The sequence below is a fragment of the Hordeum vulgare genome, chromosome 7H (assembly GCF_904849725.1).
Source record: "Hordeum vulgare subsp. vulgare chromosome 7H, MorexV3_pseudomolecules_assembly, whole genome shotgun sequence".
Classification (NCBI taxonomy): Eukaryota; Viridiplantae; Streptophyta; class Magnoliopsida; order Poales; family Poaceae; genus Hordeum; species Hordeum vulgare.
This window is the reverse complement of record NC_058524.1, coordinates 409,608,947-409,630,000: the sequence shown is the minus strand read 5'-3', so window position 1 is coordinate 409,630,000 and position 21,054 is coordinate 409,608,947.

The following is a 21,054-nucleotide window of genomic DNA, read 5'->3' as shown; positions in this document are numbered from 1 at the left end:
CCCCACCTCTGTCTTCTCATCCTCGAACACGTTTATCATCCTAGGAGCATTTGGTCGCTCCAAGGTGAACGGAGGAAGGCCAGTCGACATGTTCGGAGACACAATGTCATTGCAGTAGAAACCAGGTCGACTGCCAGTTCCGGACAGACTCGAGAAGGTCACATGGGGATATGTACTCCTACTCCTTTTTTGGATCCCCAATCCACTGCATAACTGGATCATGTGAGTCCTACTGTCCCTCGGGTTTGCTTTCTTCACTGGTTGGGAGCGCACAGAGAAGATGTGTTTGAACAGTCCCCAGTGAGGAGGACAGCCTAGGAAGCACTCGCACAGCATGATGAATGCGGAGAGATACGCGATGGCGTTCGGAGGAACATGGTGAAGTTGCACTCCAAAATAATAGAGAAAACCGTAAATAAAAGGATGTGGGGGTAGAGAGAAACCTCGCTCAACGTGAGTTAGGAGGAGGACTCATTCCCCTTCACGGGGCTCCAGCTCAGCCTCTCCTTCTAGCAGCCTCCAAGACTTCTCGGCCACCATCCCATGCTCAACAAGCTCCGGAATGTCCTCCTTCCGTACAGTGGACGGGAGGAAGTCTCCCTGGATCCACCCTGGCGGCAGCGCAGATCGGTCGCCTGGCTACCTCGATTTCCCACCCTTCTTGGCGCGCTCGAGCTGAGCTGTCTTGCCCTTCGTCATTGCTGCAGCGATGGAGACGAACCAAAGAAGCACCTACGAGACGGAGGTGGAGGGGAACCAGGGAAGAATCAGATGGAGGCACCGCCTCAACCCTAACGTCGGCCAGATTTATAATCGCCCGAGTGAGTCACTGACTGGTGGACCCCCAGATCTCTGCCTATCCCGATAACACAGCAGATGTCACGCGTGCCGATAATGACGGTGCGATAATCGAGGTGTCGTTGCCCCACTTGACTTGCTTGTTGCGTCATCATCACGCAGCACGCGGAACCCAAAATTTTGAATCTCGTGAAATCCAGACCTAACAAAGTGATCCGTCACATCTCAAGATCTCGTTAGTCACTCGGATTAACTTCAAGTACTTAAATTCACTCGTACATGCTTCGCAACAGAATCGATCAAGGTGAATGATGAAGACTTCAGTCGACACGAAGTTCTATCAAACCCAGAAGTATGTTCAAGATCAGTATGGCTCGACAGAATCCGCATCGACCCCTTCCTCACTCGAACCCCGATCCATTCAGGGGCTAATGATGGGGATATGTACCTAGGGTAGAGTCACAGGCCTGACCTAAGTGTCCTACCCAAGGGTGCCTCATTATTAACTGGAAGGTCACGAAGAAGATTTTGACTGGGTAGCCATGGCGTCTAAAGTCACTCGGTAAGCAGTCACCCGGAAGATGTTCCCCTTCACTCGACAATCAACTTCCACTCGGAAAACACCAGTCAACGCAGAAGGCCAGAAGCCACTCCAGGGAGGCCAATAGGCAAGCGTTCGGCTGGTCATTATGAATAGCATTAATTACATACGTACGTTATCAGTAACGTACATCTTTAAACTCTATTGATCGAACCTTTAGATGATGGGGCCTTGATGAGGGGTAGCGCACTCTATATAAGTGACCCCTCCCCTCTGACACAAGGGTTCGCACCCCCTGTAACACACATTCCACACCAAAAGAGCTCCCGAGCACTGAGGCGTAGGGTTGTGACCTCTACGAGAGGGGCCTGAACTCATACATCTTGCGTACAAGCTTGCCTTAGCTAGGACTCTGCCCTCTCCATTCGTACCCTACACCTCTACTTTCAAGTTCATTCCCATGAAAGTTCCCCCGGTGGCACTCCGACACCACCGGGAGAGAGAGGGAGAGGGTCTCCCCCTTGTGCCTCCTACTCCATGGCCTCCCCCCAAGGTGCGGAGAGGATCTCCCTCTGGTCCTTGGCATCCATGATGATGATGCCCCCTCCGTCTTCCTCCTCCATGGTCTCCGGTGATGGTGACCCTCTCCGACAGGGTGACGGATATGGCCAAGATTGGTTTTTCATGGCTCTGGAGGCTTGCGGCGGCGGAACTCCTGATCTAGGTTTCTTTTCGGGGGTTTCTATATTTATGAGAATATTTGGCGTTGGAATCATGTCAGAGGAGTCCTCGAGGGGCCCACAAGCCAGGGGCCGCGCCCAGGTGGCTTGTGGCTGCCTCGGGACTCCTCTCCGGTATCTTTTTGCTCCATTATTTTTCATATTTTCCAAAAATATTCTCCATAAATTTTGAGGTCATTCCGAGAACTTCCATTTTTGCACAAAAGCAACACCACGGTAGTTGTGGTGAAAACAACGTCAGTCCAGGTTAGTTCTAATAAAATCATACAGAATTATTGTAAACATGGCATGAATACTTCTTAAATTATAGATACGTTGGAGACGTATCAGCCCACCCCGGGAAGTGCACCATCGTCCACGCAAGGGCCATATGAGCCCCCTTTATACATGTTGAGCATTGTAGGGCTTCAACCCAAGGTGCGGCTTCGATCACCTTCCGCACCAAGGCAATGTAGTTGTTCGACAAGGGCTCGGTAGGCCACAGCCAAACACACACGTCCTTCATAGCCGGCTGCTATGGCAACAAAAGTCCTTCCTTGGCGCTAGGAATTCTTCTTGTTACTTCTCTGGTTTGCGTCGGTTTTTCCCTTGAAGAGGAAAGGGTGATGTAGCACAGGAGCAGTAAGTATTTCCCTCGGTTTGAGAACCAAGGTATCGATCCAGAAGGAGGGTCTCGTCAAGTCCAGAGTACCTGCGCAAACACAAACAAGCTTGCACCCAACGCTTCAAAGGGGTTGTCAATCCCTTCAAGATTGTTTGCAAAGTGAGATCTGAAGGCGGAAAGTGCAACAAAGTAAAAAGTGTAACGCTGAAAATATGGTGTGGAGTAGACCCGGGGGCCATAGTGTTCACTAGAGGCTTCTCTCAAAATAGCAAATATCACGGTGGGTGAACAAATTACTGTCGAGCAATTGATAGAACCGCGCAAAGTCATGACGATATCTAAGGCAATGATCATACATATATGCATCACGTCCGAGACAAGTAGACCAATACTTTCTGCATCTACTACTACTGCTCCACACATCGACCGCTATCCTGCATGCATCTAGTGTATTGAGTTCATGAAGAACAGAGCAACGCCTTAAGAAAGATGACATTATGTAGAAGGATAATCTCAAACCAATGATGAAAACCCCATCTTTTTACCCTTGATGGCAACAACACGATGTGTGCCTCGCTACCCCTTCTGACACTGGGTGAGGTCACCGCACGGTATGAACCCAAAACCAAGCACTTCTCCCATTGCAAGAATCATAGATCTAGTTGGCCAGAAAAAACCCACAACTCGAAGAGAATTACAAGGATATGAAATCATGCATAAGAGAGATCAGAAGAAACTCAAATAAGATTCATAGATAATCTGATCAAAAATCCACAATTCATCGGATCTCGAGAAACACACCGCAAAAGAAGATTACATCGGATAGATCTCCATGAAGATCATGGAGAACTTTGTATTGAAGATCCAAGAGAGAGAAGAAGCCATCTAGTTACTAGCTATGGACCCGTAGGTCTATGGTGAACTACCACTACTGGAATTGAGAATTTTGCCTTCTGCCTTGCCTTTGCCGTCTGCTCACGCATGGCAAAGGCACTCTTTTCCGTCAGTTGGCACAGTGCTGACAGCAAAGAGGTGGCTGATGGCAAAGGTTTTATTTGCAGTCGGCCACCTCTTTGCCGTCTGCTGGCGGACGACAAAGGAGCCCTATGCGGACGGCAAAGGTTGGGCCGACGGCAAAGCCCCCCCCCCAACGGCCGAACCCACACCCCCACCCACCCCGCCCCTTTGTCGTCCGCCACCCTCCCTTTGCAGACGGCAAAGGGGGCATGGCCCTAACGGCTCCGGCGCCTCTAACGGCTCCCACCCCGCACCCAATCCCTGCCCGCCTACCCCCTCTCTCTCTCTCTCTCTCGTGCGCCGTCGTCTGCCCACCCCGCCGCCGCCGTAGCTCCCCTCCCCAGCCACCCCGCGCCGCCGCCCTCCCGGCCGCCGCCCCCTCCCACCTCCCTCCTCGCCGTCGCCCCCCTCCCACCACCCTCCCGACCCCCCTCCCACCTCCCTCCCGGCCGCCGCCGCCCCCTCCCACCTACTTCCCGGCCGCCGCCCCCCTCCCACCTCCCTCCCGGTCGCCGGCCCAGCCTCACCTCCCCTGTGCCGGCGACCCCGACGCCCTCCCCTCCGGTAAGTTTGGCTATATGTTTACTGGTGTGTACCATGTCATTTGAGATAATTTCAAGATCTTAGAAATTAGCTCCAAGCTTCAAAATTCCAGCAAACAAATATAAAGATGAAATTATTCATTTAAAATTAGCAAGTTGTGAGAGGAAGGTTTGCATAAATTAGAACAATGATGTAGATATAGAGGGTTTTCGCATCTGTAGTAGTTTTCATAGGAATTGTGATTACGTATGACTGTTATATGGCGCACAAATCAGTCATATACTCATTATTGTGATGGCATATACTGTGTTTGTGAAGTGCGAGCAGCAAACAACCTGAGTGGTTTTCTTCTTATTTATAATGAAGTTCTGATGGATGAATTTCTTTAATAATCCTTAGAGTGAATTATTAAACTCTCGAAGACTACGTAACAGTTCGACATATTTTTTTTCACTCAAAGACTATTCAATTACTTTTTCACCCAATGACACCCAATTGGCCTTAGCCGGTCCAATCTGGCCGACCCACCTAACATGGTACCAGCCTAACTGCATTATGCATTTCATCGGTGGTATAGCTACCCCTCAATTTTTGTGTGTGTAATAGCTCTAATTAAATGAAATTGTATACTATAATGTATATAGGTATAATTGGTTTAAAACACTGTCGAATACAAATTTCTTCTCTAGACTATCTCATGTGCTTATTATGGTGGATGGGGCAAGTAAAGTTTTCTTCGTAGCCAAGCACATGTCATAACATGGAGTATTAAAGGTTCTGTCAGAGTATGTGACAACTTTTATTGACCCGTTGCAACGCACGGGCATATGTCCTAGTAAATAGAAAAAGTAGAAGAAGAATAATAATAATAAGATGATCAAGAAGAAGAAGAAGAAAAAGAGGAGAGAGGAGAAGAAGAAAGAAGAGGACCCTGACCCCCGACCCGCGGCCCCCGACCACCGGCGCCCGACGCCACCAACCCCCGACCCTCGACCCCCTACCTCCGACGCCACTGACACCCGACTCCCGACCCTCGACACCCGACACCACTGACCCCCGACACCCGACTCTCGACCCCAGACGCCCGACGCCACCAACCCTCGACGCCCGACGCCACAAACCCCCGACCCTCGACCCCCGACCCCCGACGCCACTGACACCCGACTCCCGACCCCCGACCCCTGACGCCCGACACCACTGACCCCCGACCCCCAACTCCTGACGCCCGACACCACTAACCCCCGACCCCCGACCTCCAACCCCCGACTCCCGACTCCCGACCCCCGACGCCACTGACCTTCGACCCCCGACCCCCCATGCCACTAACCCCCAACCCCAGGCCCCCGACACCTCTTTGGCCTCTTGTTGATCGAAAAGACCCCAACCCCCGACGCTAGTGACCCTCGACCCCCGATGACACTGACCCCCGACCATCGACGCATTTAACCCGACTCCCGACCACCGACGCCCGACATCACCGACCCTCGACGGCACTGACTCCCGACGCCACTAAGCCCCGACCCCCGACACCTCTTCTGCCTTTTGTTGAACGAGAAGGTGCTTTTCGGCCTTCTAGAGGCCCACGGGGTCATAATTTTGTAAATTATGAGTTAGGTCACATATTTTCCGATTATGTTAATTATAAAAACATCGTATTTGTGTTGATCGTGTGAATTTCAATGTGCAGTTGTTCGACGACCTCCACGTGCGTTGGACGAGCTCCGCCCTTGCGTTTGTTGGTGAGCACAAATGACTTCTCCTCCTACCCCCTTAATTTGCTCTGTCCCGGTCTTCGTGCCGATGAAACTTGCTAGCTATAGGTTTCTTCAATCATGAGTATGCGTGACCAGTATGCGTCTCCCGTTCGAAAGGGCGACATCTATAAATATGCATTTCTTTGCATATTTATAACCGCCATCCTTTCGAATTGTCCAACATTATCCATGGACAGCCCGAGTATGTGTAGATTGGGTTTGTTTTCCCGTATGCTGTGCTCCGGATCCGATGCGGAATTTCGTCAGTCCCTCCCCTTTTGTTCTCCGGGTACACATCCTCTCTGCTTATTGCCGAGACGTGTATCAGGAGAACGGCGGGGAGGTGCTGCCGAAATTCTGCATCGCATCTGGAGCAGAGCATGGGAAAACGAACCCAGTCTACACATACTCGGGTGGGATTAGGACCTATCTTTACCTATTAGCGTGTAGGTTGCATGGACATAATAAAACTGACAAACTTTATTAGCGTATGAATATAGATGATGAATTATATATTTATTTCTTGTGCCCCCATAGGTAGCTAGGCAACATGAGTGATCGTGCTTGGATGTACACTGGTCACCCTAGTCAGAAAGACATGACCCATGAATGGTTAACAAAAACCAGGGGGTTTGTGAGAGCCGCATTTGCAAATGGCCAGCATAAAACATGGTGCCCCTGTCCCAACTGCGACAACTGGAAAAGGCAGACAGAGTTTGAAATGGGTAAACACCTGCAGAAATGGGGTTTTACGCCTAATTATACGGTGTGGACTTTTCATGGTGAGTCTGACCAACGTGCCAGAGCTGAGGTGATTCGTCGTCGCACCGACGAGCATGGTACCGGGATTGAAGACATGGTGCAAGACTTTGATGATGCTCGTGATTCGGACGAGGAGATGGAGGAATCTGCCAAGGCCTTCTATGAAATGCTGGAGTCTTCAAAACGTCCTCTCCACGAGCAGACTGAGCTTTGTCAGCTGGATGCCATCGCGCAAGTAATGGCTCTGAAGGCTCCATTCAACCTAGGCAGAGAATGCTACGACGCGATGATGACGATATTTGGACGCTTTCTACCCAAAGGCCATGTACTGCCTGCAAACCTGTACCAGTCAGAGAAAATCCTCCGTGTACTTAAGATGCCCTATGAGAAGATACATGCCTGTGAGAATGGATGTCCCTTATTTAGGCTTGAGTATGCGGCCTTGAACTATTGCCCCATTTGCAATTCTTCCAGGTATATTGTGGTAGACAACGGCAAGGGTGAGAAGAATCAGACCAAAATACCCATTAGTGTTCTTTGATATCTGCCAATCGTACCAAGACTTCAACGTCTTTTCATGGTCGAAGAGACGGCCAGACAGATGACATGGCACAAATTGGGCAAAAGAACCGAACTAGATGCGGATGGGAACAAGATGCTGGTACACACTTTAGATGGTTTTGTGTGGAGGCACTTCGATGCATTACATAAGGATAAATCGGAAGATCCAAGGCAACCTAGAGTTGCCATCAGCACGGATGGGTTCAATGTGTATGGTATGACGGCAGCACAATACAGTTGTTGGCCTGTATTTGTCATTCCACTAAATTTGTCACCCGGAGAGATTATGAAAAGAAAGAACATTTTCCTGACGTTGATAATTCCAGGGCCCAACTATCCGGGGAAGAATATGAATGTGTACATGCAGCCGCTTAAGGATGAGTTGCAAGAAGCCTGGGATAATGGGATCAAGACCTACGATGCGGCTACCAAAACAAATTTCAAAATGCATGTGTGGTACATGTAGTCGATGCATGATTATCCGGCGTTTGCGCTATTCGCTGGCTGGTGTGTGCATGGAAGGTTCCCGTGCACCACATGCAAGGCAGCTCTTCAGTTCCATTGGCTGCAGGCTGGTCGCAAGTATTCTTGCTTCACATGCATAGACAATTCCTGGATCCTGACCATAAGTTCAGAAAAGACAAGAAGAATTTCATCAAAGGTAGAGTTGTCAAAAACACTGCACCAGCTGCGTTGACAGGCCAACAGACCCTTGATCAGTTAAACGCTCTCGAGCCTGATCCTTTGCGTCCAGGATACTTCAAAGGGTATAATACAGAACACGCCTGGACTCACAAGTCACGCTTATGGGATCTCCCTTACTTCAAAGACCTCCTTTGCCCACACAACATTGACGTGATGCACACTGAAAAGAATATTGCGGAGGCCATTTTTGGTACATTGTTCGGCATAGAGGGGAAGTCAAAAGATAATCCTAAGGCTAGAGTCGACCTGGAGGCTCTATGTGATGGACCGTTGCAAAACTTGCGACAACGGAAAGGAAAGGAAAGCAAAGCATAGCGAAGCCAAAGGCATGGTTCAATCTTGAAAGGCCAGCTATGAGGGAAATGCTATTGTGGGTGAAAATGCGGTTGATGTTCCCCGATGGGTATGCTGCGAATCTAAAGAGGGGAGGGAGTCTTGAGAAATTAAAAATATTTGGGCTCAAGAGTCATGATTGGCACATATGGATTGAGCGGGTAATGCCGGTGATGTTGCGTGGCTTTATCCCTGAGGATGAATGGCTAGTACTAGCAGAGCTGAGCTATTTCTTCCGTTCTCTTTGTGCCAAAGAACTATCACCTGGCGTGCTAGATGAAATGGAAGAGTTGGCGCCGGAGTTGATCTGCAAATTAGAAAAGATCTTTCCACTGGGCTTCTTTAATCCAATGCAACATTTGATTTTGCATCTCCCGAACGAGGCAAGAATGGGGGGCCCATTCAAAATCGATGGTGCTACTCAACTGAGAGGATGCAGAAGACGCTTCGAGCTAAGTGTAAAAATAAACGTAGAATTGAAGCATCGATGGCCGAGGCATTCATTAGTGAGGAGGCGACAAACTTCGTGATAGCACACTACGAAGCCAAAAATCATCATTTGCATAACCCGAAGCCTCGGTACAATGATGGCGATCGAGAAAAAGTTCGATCCAACCTCAGCCTATTCAAAGGTAAGCTCGCACCATCCGGTGCTTCGAAAGGGAAATCGTTGGATGTCGAAGAATGGCGGACCATTTCATTGTATATCTTCACCAACCTAACAGAAGTGCGGCCATACATCGAGTAAGTTCTCGGTTATTTATTGTTTCGCAACTTCTAATTGCTTTGAACTACTCTTATTCCCGGATATTTGATATAGTCGATACGTCGCCGAATTCTCGGATGGAGCAGTCATCGAAAAGGATTCCGTCGAAGAGTATGAGCTTCTCGCAAAGCATGGAGGCGACTATCCCGGTTTCATCTCTTGGTTCAAACAAAGGGTAATTAATTACCATTAAGGGCCCATTTGATTTATTGGTCTAATTTGCGGCTAATGCATCCATTCTTTCGTATTAAACTTGTAGGCTGATGCAGAGTCTATGGACGCCGAGTTGAGACAAGTCGCTAATGGTTTTGACTATAACGTCCGTTCATTTGACAAATACAACATCAACAGGTATCACTTTCGTACCTTTGGCAAAGAGCTATCTATGCCCGACCTAAAGACTACAAATTGTTATGTCTCTGCTATCGGCGAAGGAGACACCGAGTATTATGGAAGAGTTGAAGAAATTTATGAACTTCTATTCTATGGTATAAACCCACCGACCGTCGTAGTCTTCAAATGTTATTGGTTTGAGCCGAGGGAGACTAGAAGGACTCATGAACATATAGGACTAGTCGAAATCAACCAAAACACCCACTTAGATGTTCCCGATGTCTATATTACGGCTCAACAGGCGACACAAGTTTTCTATCTACCGTGGGCCTGCCAAACTGATCCAAATCTCAAAGGTTGGGATGTCGTTTATGAAGTGCCACCACATTTTAGACCACCTACCCTCAATGAAGAGGATTACGAACCTCACATTAACCCAGACACATATGAAGGAGAATTCTTCCAAGAAACGCGTATGTCCAAGAAACGTTTCAAGAACCGCTCTACTTCACCCCAGAACATTGAAGTAGACAACGATAGTGAATCCGTCTTAACCCCTGAGCCCGAACAGGAAGAGCTGGAAGAAGAAGAGGTTACTGCTGCGAATGACCTGTCACTTCTTGACCGATTACATAATGGTGGCCTTCCACATGTTCTTCGTGATAGTGATGATGATGATGCATTTATTGATGATAGTGATGATCATGATGCATTTATTGACCCCGAAGCATATATAGACGAGGACGATTGTTATTAGTTCATGTCAGGTATTCAACTATTATACTATATATAAATTTTGAGTTCATGTTAGGTATTCAATTTTTATTAGTCATGTTGGTATTTATGACGATGATACACTTAAATTATATACATTTTATTACTCCTGTTGGTATTTATGTTGTACTAATTTCATTTACTCTTTGTCATGACAGGTGTTGAAAGATGGTGGGAAAGGGTCGAAAGCACTCCGCGGTTGCTTCTTCGTCGGCGGGTGATGGGATGGGTACTTCCATTCCTGCCTCGCCTCTTCGGAGAGTGTTGCTCTCTACTTTGCAAGGAGCGCCCCCCGTGAGAGGAGGTCGACCCCCCGCGAAGCCGAGAGGCACTAAAGGTACACGTTGTATTCATGTTGGTATTTATGTTGTACTCATGTTGTATGCATATTGGTGTTTATATAAATTTTATTACTCATGTTGGTATTTATGTTGTACTAAAGGTACACGTGGCCGCGGGAGAGGTAGGGCTACACGGTCTCCGCCACCACCCCAAGCTGATTCACCTGAGCACAGGACTTCTACGGTGGATTCGTCTGAGGTGGAGGCTACACGGTCTCCGGTTCACGAGCCTCGGGTCGACGAGCCTCAAGTCGACGAGCCTTCGACCCATGAGACTCGTCTCCCAGAGGCTTCCTTCTAGGCGACTCCGGAGCAAAGCAGGGATGAGGGTATGTCCCAAGAGATCCAGTGGGATACCTGGCCTGAGCCAAGTGGCCATGCTGGTAGCGACGAGGAGCTGGGTGAGGGGGCTACCGTCTACCAGCGTGGTAGTTCGGGGCTCCCGCTCGTGCCAGCGACCCCCGAGCAGAGGTGGTCGATTAGGCCAAATGGGGACAAGTAAGTTAATTTACTCTTATTTAACCTTTTGCCTTCGCGTTTTCTCAAATATCTAATGTTTTGGCTTTAATTTGTCATACTGTAGGGGTTGGATTGTTGCCAAGGGTGTCCGCAATCCCAATAGCGTCCTTGGTGTTCTTTGCCGTCAAAACTTCCCAGGGTTTGTTACGTTGCCCGGTCGGGAGCGAGAGGTAGGAATGACCTGGGAGCACTACTTGGGTGCCCCAGCCCCGCCGGAGGTGGAGATCGACGGTGTTTTGTGTGACACGAGGGCGGACATGGTGATCCAAAAGTTCTGGGTAATTTCTCTTTCACACAATTATAAATCAACCATAGCTATTTATTGTACTAATCGGTGTTGTCTCGTTTGCAGACCTACTACAGGTGTGAGGAGGGATACGAGGAGGACGCGGCAAAGGTTATCGAAACCGAATGTCGCCGCCTACTTCAAAACTTTCGGCACGAGGCTCGGGTGTAGGCTGTTCGAGACTACTATGCCACGCGGCGTATTAGGCTTGACAAGGCGAAGTGCCGTGATGCTAAGATGGAGAAGGAGCATTACATGAAGGTAATTACATATTATTAAGGCTTTGTAGTTAATTTCCTTGATTTGGTTCTTACGCGCTCAAATTTCTCTTTATTAACTTAGGTGCCCCCCGAGATGGTGTGTGGATAAGATGGATTGTTGGGAGGCCTTGGTGGATCAGTGGTGCTCCGAAACGTGGGAGGCCAGCCACAACAATGCCAAGGAGAGGCGTGGCAAAATGGTTGGCGTGCCACACCATCAAGGGAGCGTCAATTTAATCCAATTTGGCAAAAACTGGGTATGTGGTTTGCTTCATGCCTCATGCAATTCATTCTTAATGCTACCTTGAGCCCTTTACCAATACAATTTTCCTCTCTCTCTCTTTTAGGCGCGTCACAATAAGACGGAGGCGCCACAGATGTACGACCTGTATGCGATGGCCCATACTGCCTCGTACAAGAAGGTCAAGGCATTCTCTGAGTCTGACCTCGAGCATCTAGAAAACTTCACCAACATCTCCTCCCACGACAAGCTCGTGAAGTACAGAGATCACGGGAAGGCGAGGAAAGGGGAGGACTTTAACCCGAGCGAGGGGCCTATTGATCCAGATCTGGTGATGATAGCTGGCAACGGGAGGCCCCATGGCTCGATCGCCATTGGAGACAGCCTTATACGTTGTCCTAGCACTCTCCGGCAGATAAAGGCACGCCAACCGAGCTCTCGTCCGGAGATAACACGTCGTCCACGGCCAGTCGAGCTCGCCATCGAGGTTAGTTTAATGGACTCAACTATCTTTCCGCATTATGTTGTGCGTTGGAACCAATATGATTACATTGCTAACAATGAGTTGTGTTGTAGGCTGCTATTAAGAAAGAGAGAGAGGCAATGCAGGCGGCTATTGCGGAGAAGGATAAGGAAATTAGGGAGCTGGAGGAGAGGACGACTGCATTGGTGGAGGCGGAGAGGGCACGGAATGATACATCTACCAGGGCCATATACGAGCTCTTCGTGGTAAGTTTCTTCTTCATGTTATTTCAAATCTTGCATTTGAATGTCCGTTTCATTAATAAATAAAAAGTTTGACTTGTCGAAACCAAATGTACAGTCTATGTGCGAGAAGAACAGCCAAGTCCCTCCGCCGATGCCAGTCATTAACGTGGCGGGGACGGTGAGTTTCATTTCAGTGGAGTGATCTTAAGAGTGTCCTCATGCTAACTACACATTGCAAACGATGTTTGGTGCAAAATATCTCCCGAAACGCATCGCATGACCCTTCTACAGTCGAGCCTTCTCCAAGGCAGCCTTCTCCAGGTGAAACAAGCCAGAGCCACCGTGCTTGACCCTAACTTAGGTATGTTATTTCTAGTGTTTTAATAAAAGATAGCTAGATGACATAATTAGCTTAGTTAGCTCCAAAATGACCTATTTAATAAAAAAATGGCCTATACTTAGCTAATTATCCTCGAAATGACATAATTAGCTCCAAAAAGGCATTCTTAGCCAATTTAGCCCGAAGAAGGGGATAAGAGGAGAAGAAAGAGGAAAAATGAAAGGAAGGAAGAAGAAGAAGAGGAGAAGAAGAAGAAGGAGAGGGAGGAGGATAAGAAGAAGGAGAAGAAGGAGGAGAAGAAGGAGAAGGAGCTCCTCCTTCTCCTTCTTCCTCCTTCTCCTTCTCCTTCTCCTTCTTCTTTTCTTCTTATTCTCCTCTTCCTTCTCCTTCTCCTCCTCCTCCTCCTCCTCCTTCTTTTACTTCTTCTTCTCTTTATCTTCTTCTACGTAGCTTAGACTCATCCAAGAAAGGCTAAACTGGCTAATTATCCTTCTAAATGACAGAATTAGCTTAGTTAACTCCAAAATGACCTATTTAATAAAAAATGACCTATACTTACCTAATTATCCCCGAAATGACATAATTAGCTCCAAAAAGGCATTCTTAGCCAATTTAGCCCGAAGAACGGGACAAGAGGAGAAGAAAGAGGAAAAATTAAAGGAAGGAAGAAGAAGAAGAGGAGAAGAAGAAGAAGGAGAGGGAGGAGGATAAGAAGAAGGAGAAGGAGGAGAAGAAGGAGAAGGAGCTCCTCCTTCTCCTTCTTCTTCCTCCTTCTTCCTCCTTCTTCCTTCTCCTTCTTCTTTTCTTCTTCTTCTCCTCTTCCTTCGCCTTCTCCTCCTCCTCCTCCTCCTCCTTCTTCTTCTTTTACTTCTTCTTCTCTTTCTCTTCTTCTATGTAGCTTAGACTCATCCAAGAAAGGCTAAATTGGCTAATTATCCATCTAAATGACATAATTAGCTTAGTTAGCTCCAAAATGACCTATTTAATAAAAAATGACCTATACTTAGCTAATTATCCTCGAAATGACATAATTAGCTCCAAAAAGGCATTCTTAGCCAATTTAGCCCGAAGAAGGGGACAAGACGAGAAGAAAGAGGAAAAATGAAAAAAAGGAAGAAGAAGAAGAGGAGAAGAAGAAGGAGAGGGAGGAGGATAAGAAGAAGGAGAAGAAGGAGGACAAGAAGGAGAAGGAGCTCCTCCTTCTCCTTCTTGTTCCTCCTTCTTCCTCCTTCTCCTTCTCCTTCTTCTTTTCTTCTTCTTCTCCTCTTCCTTCTCCTTCTCCTCCTCCTCCTCCTCCTCCTTCTTTTACTTCTTCTTCTCTTTCTCTTCTTCTACGTAGCTTAGACTCATCCAAGAAAGGCTAAATTGGCTAATTATCCATCTAAATGACAGAATTATCTTAGTTAGCTCCAAAATGACGTATTTAATAAAAAATGACCTATACTTAGCTAATTATCCTCGAAATGACATAATTAGCTCCAAAAAGGCATTCTTAGCCAATTTAGCCCGAAGAAGGGGACAAGAGGAGAAGAAAGAGGAAAAATGAAAGGACGGAAGGAAGAACAAGAGGAGAAGAAGAATAAGGAGAGGGAGGAGGATAAGAAGAAGGAGAAGGAGCTCCTCCTTCTCCTTCTTGTTCCTCCTTCTTCCTTCTCCTTCTTCTTTTCTTCTTCTTCTCGTCTTCCTTCGCCTTCTCCTCCTCCTCCTCCTCCTCCTTCTTTTACTTCTTCTTCTCTTTCTCTTCTTCTACGTAGCTTAGACTCATCCAAGAAAGGCTAAATTGGCTAATTATCCATCTAAATGACAGAATTAGCTTAGTTAGCTCCAAAATGACCTATTTAATAAAAAATGACCTATACTTAGCTAATTATCCTCGAAATGACATAATTAGCTCCAAAAAGGCATTCTTAGCCAATTTAGCCCGAAGAAGGGGACAAGAGGAGAAGAAAGAGGAAAAATGAAAGGAAGGAAGAAGAAGAAGAGGAGGAGAAGAAGAAGGAGAGGGAGGAGGATAAGAAGAAGGAGAAGGAGCTCCTCCTTCTCCTTCTTCTTCCTCCTTCTTCCTCCTTCTCCTTCTCCTTCTTCTTTTCTTCTTCTTCTCCTCTTCCTTCTCCTTCTCCTCCTCCTCCTCCTCCTCCTTATTTTACTTCTTCTTCTCTTTCTCTTCTTCTACGTAGCTTAGACTCATCCAAGAAAGGCTAAATTGGCTAATTATCCATCTAAATGACAGAATTAGCTTAGTTAGCTCCAAAATGACCTATTTAATAAAAAATGACCTATACTTAGCTAATTATCCTCGAAATGACATAATTAGCTCCAAAAAGGCATTCTTAGCCAATTTAGCCCGAAGAAGGGGACAAGACGAGAAGAAAGAGGAAAAATGAAAGGAAGGAAGAAGAAGAAGAGGAGAAGAAGAAGAAGGAGAGGGAGGAGGATAAGAAGAAGGAGAATAAGGAGGAGAAGAAGGAGAAGGAGCTCCTCCTTCTCCTTCTTCTTCCTCCTTCTTCCTCCTTCTCCTTCTCCTTCTTCTTTTCTTCTTCTTCTCCTCTCCTTCTCCTTCTCCTCCTCCTCCTCCTCCTCCTCCTTCTTTTACTTCTTCTTCTCTTTCTCTTCTTCTACGTAGCTTAGACTCATCCAAGAAAGCCTAAATTGGCTAATTATCCGACGAAATGACATAATTAGCTTAGTTAGCTCCTAAATGGTCTATTTAATAAAACATGACCTATACTTAGCTAAGTTCTCTCCTAAATGACATAATAAGGCTTACGTAGCTGCAACATGACCTATTCCCCCTAACTTAGGTATTAAATGGCCTATAATTAGCCTAGCTAGATCAAAAATGGCTTAATAAGCATAGTTTGCTCCGGAATGACCTATTTTACCCAAGTTAGCTCCAAAACGACCTATAGTTAGCTAGGGTTCCACCTAAATGACAAAATTAGCTTAGTTAGCTCCTAAATGGTCTATACTTAGCTAATTTCTCTCCGAAATAACCTATATATACACTACTTCATCTAGTATTATTCTTCTAACTTTCTTATTTGCCATTTTGCAGATTACCTTCACTTCATGGGAAGCTTGGAAAATATTGATGGAATGCTTGAAGATGATTTCTTGTACCATGGGTTGTATTGAAACTATTGTAGTATATGAATATATGAAACTTTGTATGCACGTGGATGAAACTGGTGTAATATATGGTTTGGTACGGATGCAACTTGAAAGCTGGATATAAGAGGTTATTTTAATATGGTTATGAGTACGGAAAGAAATTTATTTATGTGAAATATATATATATATATATCCTGATTATTGTAAAAAATGCTGGATATAACAATAAACAAATAAAAAAGGGGTTGGTTCCCCTCTTTGCCGTCTGCCCCCACATGGCAAAGGGGGGAAGGCAGACGGCAAAGGGGGGAATCCGCCCCCTCTCTCTCCCCTCTTTGCCGTCTACCCCCACATGGCAAAGGGGGGAATCTGCCCCCTCTCTCTCCCCTCTTTGTCGTCTGCCCCCACATGGCAAAGGGGGGAAGGCAGACGGCAAAGGGGGGAATCTACCCCCTCTCTCTCCCCTCTTTGCCGTCTGCCCCCACATGGCAAAGGGGGGAAGGCAAACGGCAAAGAGAGGAGGCCTGCCGTTAACACTTAACGGGGACGTTGCAATATGTGCCGTCCCATTTATTTTGCCGTCTGCCCCCTCATGGCAAAGATTCTTTGCCGTCCGCTTTGGGAAAGCAGACGGCAAAGAACCTCTTCACCGGATTTTTTTACCGTCTACTTTGCCATCAGCTGACCGACGGCAAAGCCTTTGCCGTTCGTGGTTGCACCCTTTGCCGTCCGCCTTGGCAGACGGCAAATTTCTGAACTTCAGTAGTGTACTCACGCATCATTGGAGAGGTCATGGTGTTGATGAAGAAGCCCTCCGTGTCCGAATCCCCCCTCCGGCGGGGCACCAGAACATGCCCCAGATGGGATCTTGCAGAGAGAGAAGCTTGCGGCGGCGGAAAAGTACTCTCGATGATCTCCTGATTTTTTTGGGATTTTTAGGGAATATATAGGCGCAACCCCTAGGTCAGAGGGCGCTCATGGGGCCCACAAGCCTGTGGATCGCGGCCTACCCCCTGGCCGCGGGGTGGGGGCCTGTGGGGCCCTTGAGGATCCCCTGCCTTGGCTCCCAAGCTTCCCGATCTTCTTCTGTTACAAAAAAAATCTTTTCGGGGATTTTCTTCCTTTTGGACTCTGTTTCAAAATCTCCTCCGAAAGGGGTCAAAAACATGGAAAAAACAGGAACTGGCACTTGACACTGAGTTAATAAGTTAGTCCCAGAAAATATATAAAAGGCATGCAAAACATCCAAAGTTTGACAAGATAATAGCATGAAACCATCAAAAATTATAGATACGTTGGAGACGTATCAAGCATCCCCAAGCTTAACTCCTGCTCGTCCTCGAGTAGGGAAGTGATAAAGAATGAATTTTTGATGTGGAATGCTACTTTGCATAATTGTCCTTTGCAACTTCTTTCACGTGACATGAATGTTCAGATCCGTAAGATTCAAAACAATAGTTTGCTATTGACATGAAAACAATAATACTTCAAGCAAACTAGCAAGGTAATCATGAACTTTCAAATAACAAGGCCAAGGAAAGTTATCCCTACAAAATCATATAGTCTGGCTATGCTCCATAATCCTCACACAACTAATGTAAATCATGCACAACCCCGGAATTGGCCAAGTAATTGTTTTCACACTCTTACTTTCTCAAACTTTTTATAACTGTCACGCAATACATGAGCGTGAGCCATGGATATAGCACTATAGGTGGAATAGAGTGTGGTGGTGGTTGTGAGACAAAAAAGGAGGAGATGGTCACATTGACTCGGTGTATCAAAAGGCTATGGAGATGCCCATTAATAGATATCAATGTGAATGAGAAGGGATTGCCATACAAGAGATGCACCAGAGTTATAAGTATGTGAAAGCTCAAAAGGAAAACTAGTGGGTGTGCATCCAACTTGCTTGCTCACAAAGACCTAGGGCAATTTTGAGGAAGCCCATCATTGGAATATACAAGCCAAGTTATATAATGAAGATTCCCACTAGCATATGGTAGTGACAAAGCAAGAAGTTGTCAATCATGAAGAACATGGTGCTATTACAAAGCACAAGTGTGGAAAAATATAGTAGCATTGTCCCTTCTCTCTTTTACTCTCTTTTCTCTTTTTTTCATTTGGGCTCTTAGGCCTCTTTTTTTCTTTTCTCTTTTTTTTTGTTTTTGGGCTCTTTGGCCTTTTTTTTATTTCCTCACATGGGACAATGCTCTAATAATGATGATCATCACACTTTTATTTACTCACAGCTCAAAACAATGATGACTCCATAGGAAATGACTCCGGTAGTGTACCAGGATGTGCAACGATCTAGCATGGCGTATGATGTTGAAACATCTCGCTAGCTATCTTACGATCATGCAATGGCAATATGAGAGTGACGGCACAAGTCATGAGACGGAACGGTGGGAGTTGCATGGCAATATATCTTGGAATGGCTATGAAAATGTCATAGTATGTAGGTATGGTGGCTGTTTTGAGGAAGGCATATGGTGGGTTTTTTGCACCGGCGAGAATTGCGCGGAACTAGAGAGGCTAGCAATGGTGGAAGGTGAAAGTGCATCTATACCATGGACTCACATTAGTCATGAAGAACTCACATACTTGTTGCGGAAGTTTTTATTAGTAATCAAAACAAAGTGCTAAACGCATACTCCGAGGGGAAGGGTTGGTAGGTGTTAACCATCGCGCGATCCCGGCCTCAACACAAAGGACGACAATCAATAGATCAATTATGCTCCGACTTCCTAACATAGTGGTTCACCATACGTGCATGCTACGGGAATCACTAACTTCAACACAAGTATTTCTAGATTGACAACACCCTACTAACATAGCTCTTAATATTACCAAACCCACATCTCAAAACTAATTGAGAGGAATCAAAACTTCTCTTTCTACTCAATGCAGATGAAGATGGAGGTTTTTGCATCCTCTTTGGGTACCTATCACATTTGGGACTACTTTCATAGCATAAGACAACTACCAAATCATGCACCGCCGTGCTCTAAAGATATAAATGAAGCACTAGAGCAAAAGTATCTAGCTCAAAAGATATAAGTGAAGCGCTATGAGCAAAAGTATCTAGCTCAAAAGATATAAGTGAAGCACTATGAGCATTCTAGCAAAATCACGATGAGTGCATGTCTCTCTCTCTCAAAAAGGTGTGCAACAAGGACGATTGTGACACAACAAAAGGAAAAGACTCCTAAGATACAAGACGCTCCAAGAAAAACACATATCATGTGGTGAATAAAAATATAGCTCCAAGTAATGTTACCGATGGATTGAAGACGAAAGAGGGGATGCCTTCCCGGGGCATCCCCAAGCTTAGGCTTTTTGGTGTCCTTGAATTGGCGGGATGCCTTGGGCATCCCCAAGCTTGAGATCTTTCCACTCTTTATCTCTTTGTCCATGAGACCATCACCCAAAACTTGAAAACTTCACAACACAAAACTTAAACAGAAACTCGTGATAACATTAGCACAAGAAAACAAACTACCACTTCTTTTGGTACTGTAGCAAACTTGAATTCTATCTATATTGGTGTTGGGCTACCGTATTTTCACTTTTCCATGGCTAGTACCACCCGATAATAACCATAGTTTCATCAAAACAAGCAACCAACTCAACAAAAACAGAATCTGTCAAAAATAGACCAGTCTGTAGCAATCTATATACTTCGTATACTTATGGTACCTCAAAAAATCTGAAAACTTACGACGGCCTGGTAAAAAGGCATATCAACCAGCAGAAAAAAGACTCAACTCAAAATTCTACCTGAATAAAAATGAAAAATCATCTCGTGAGCGAAAAGTTTCTGTCTTTTTCCAACAGGATCAAACAACCATTACCAAGACTGGTCATAAAGGTTTTGCTTGGCTCAAACACAAAAAGAAACACAAAAAACACAATCACAACAGAATTGTGATGGTGTGGACGCAACAAAACATAAAGAAAAAGATAAATTCATTGGGTTGCCTCCCAACAAGCGCTATTGTTTAACGCCCTTAGCTAGGCACAAAAGTGATAGAATCACGTATCGTCGTCTTTGGTGCTCAAACCATAAGTGGCCCTCATCATGGATTCATAAGGAAATCTTATTTTCTTTCTAGGAAAGTGTTCCATGCCCTTCTTACAGGAAATTGAAATCTAATATTCCCTTCCTTCGTATCGATGATAGCATCGATAGTCCTTAGGAAAGTTCTACCAAGAATAATAGGGCGTGTAGGATTGCAATCAATGTCAAGCACAATGAAATCCACGGGTACATAGTTCCTATTTGCAATAATAAGAACATCATTGATCCTTCCCATGGGTTTCTTGACAGTAGAATCAGCAAGATGAAAATTAAGAGAACACTCTTCAATCTCATTAAAACCCAGAACATCACATAAAGACTTTGGAATCGCAGAAACACTAGCACCCAAATCACACAAAGCATTGCATTCATAGTTTTTTATTTTGATTTTGATGGTAGGTTCCCACTCATCATGAAGCTTTCTAGGGATAGAGACTTCCAATTCAAGTTTCTCTTCAAGAGATTTTATCATAGCTTCGACGATATGATCGGTAAAGGCCTTGTTTTGGCTATAAGCGTGTAGAGAGTTTAACAAGGATTGCATCAAAGAAATACATTAAATCAAGGAGCAACTATCATAATTGAATTCCTTGAAATCCATCGTAGTAATTTCATTACTACTCAAAGTTTTAACGTCTTCTACTCCACTTTCAATGCTTTTAGCATCAAGATAGATGGACTCCGAATCATTGGGGCACTTTTCAACCAAAGTGGATTCATATCCAGCCCCATAATCATTAGGTTTGACACAAGAAAACAAAGATTCAATGGGAGTCACACCAAGCACTTTAAGATCTTCGTGACTCTCATCACGAGAACACGCCTTTTTAAGCCATTCATGTATAGCACGAATTTGGGCGGTTCTTTCTTGGCTCTCAATCATGGAAACACGCATAGCTTTCAAAGTTTCATCCATGTTGATTTTGGGAGGAG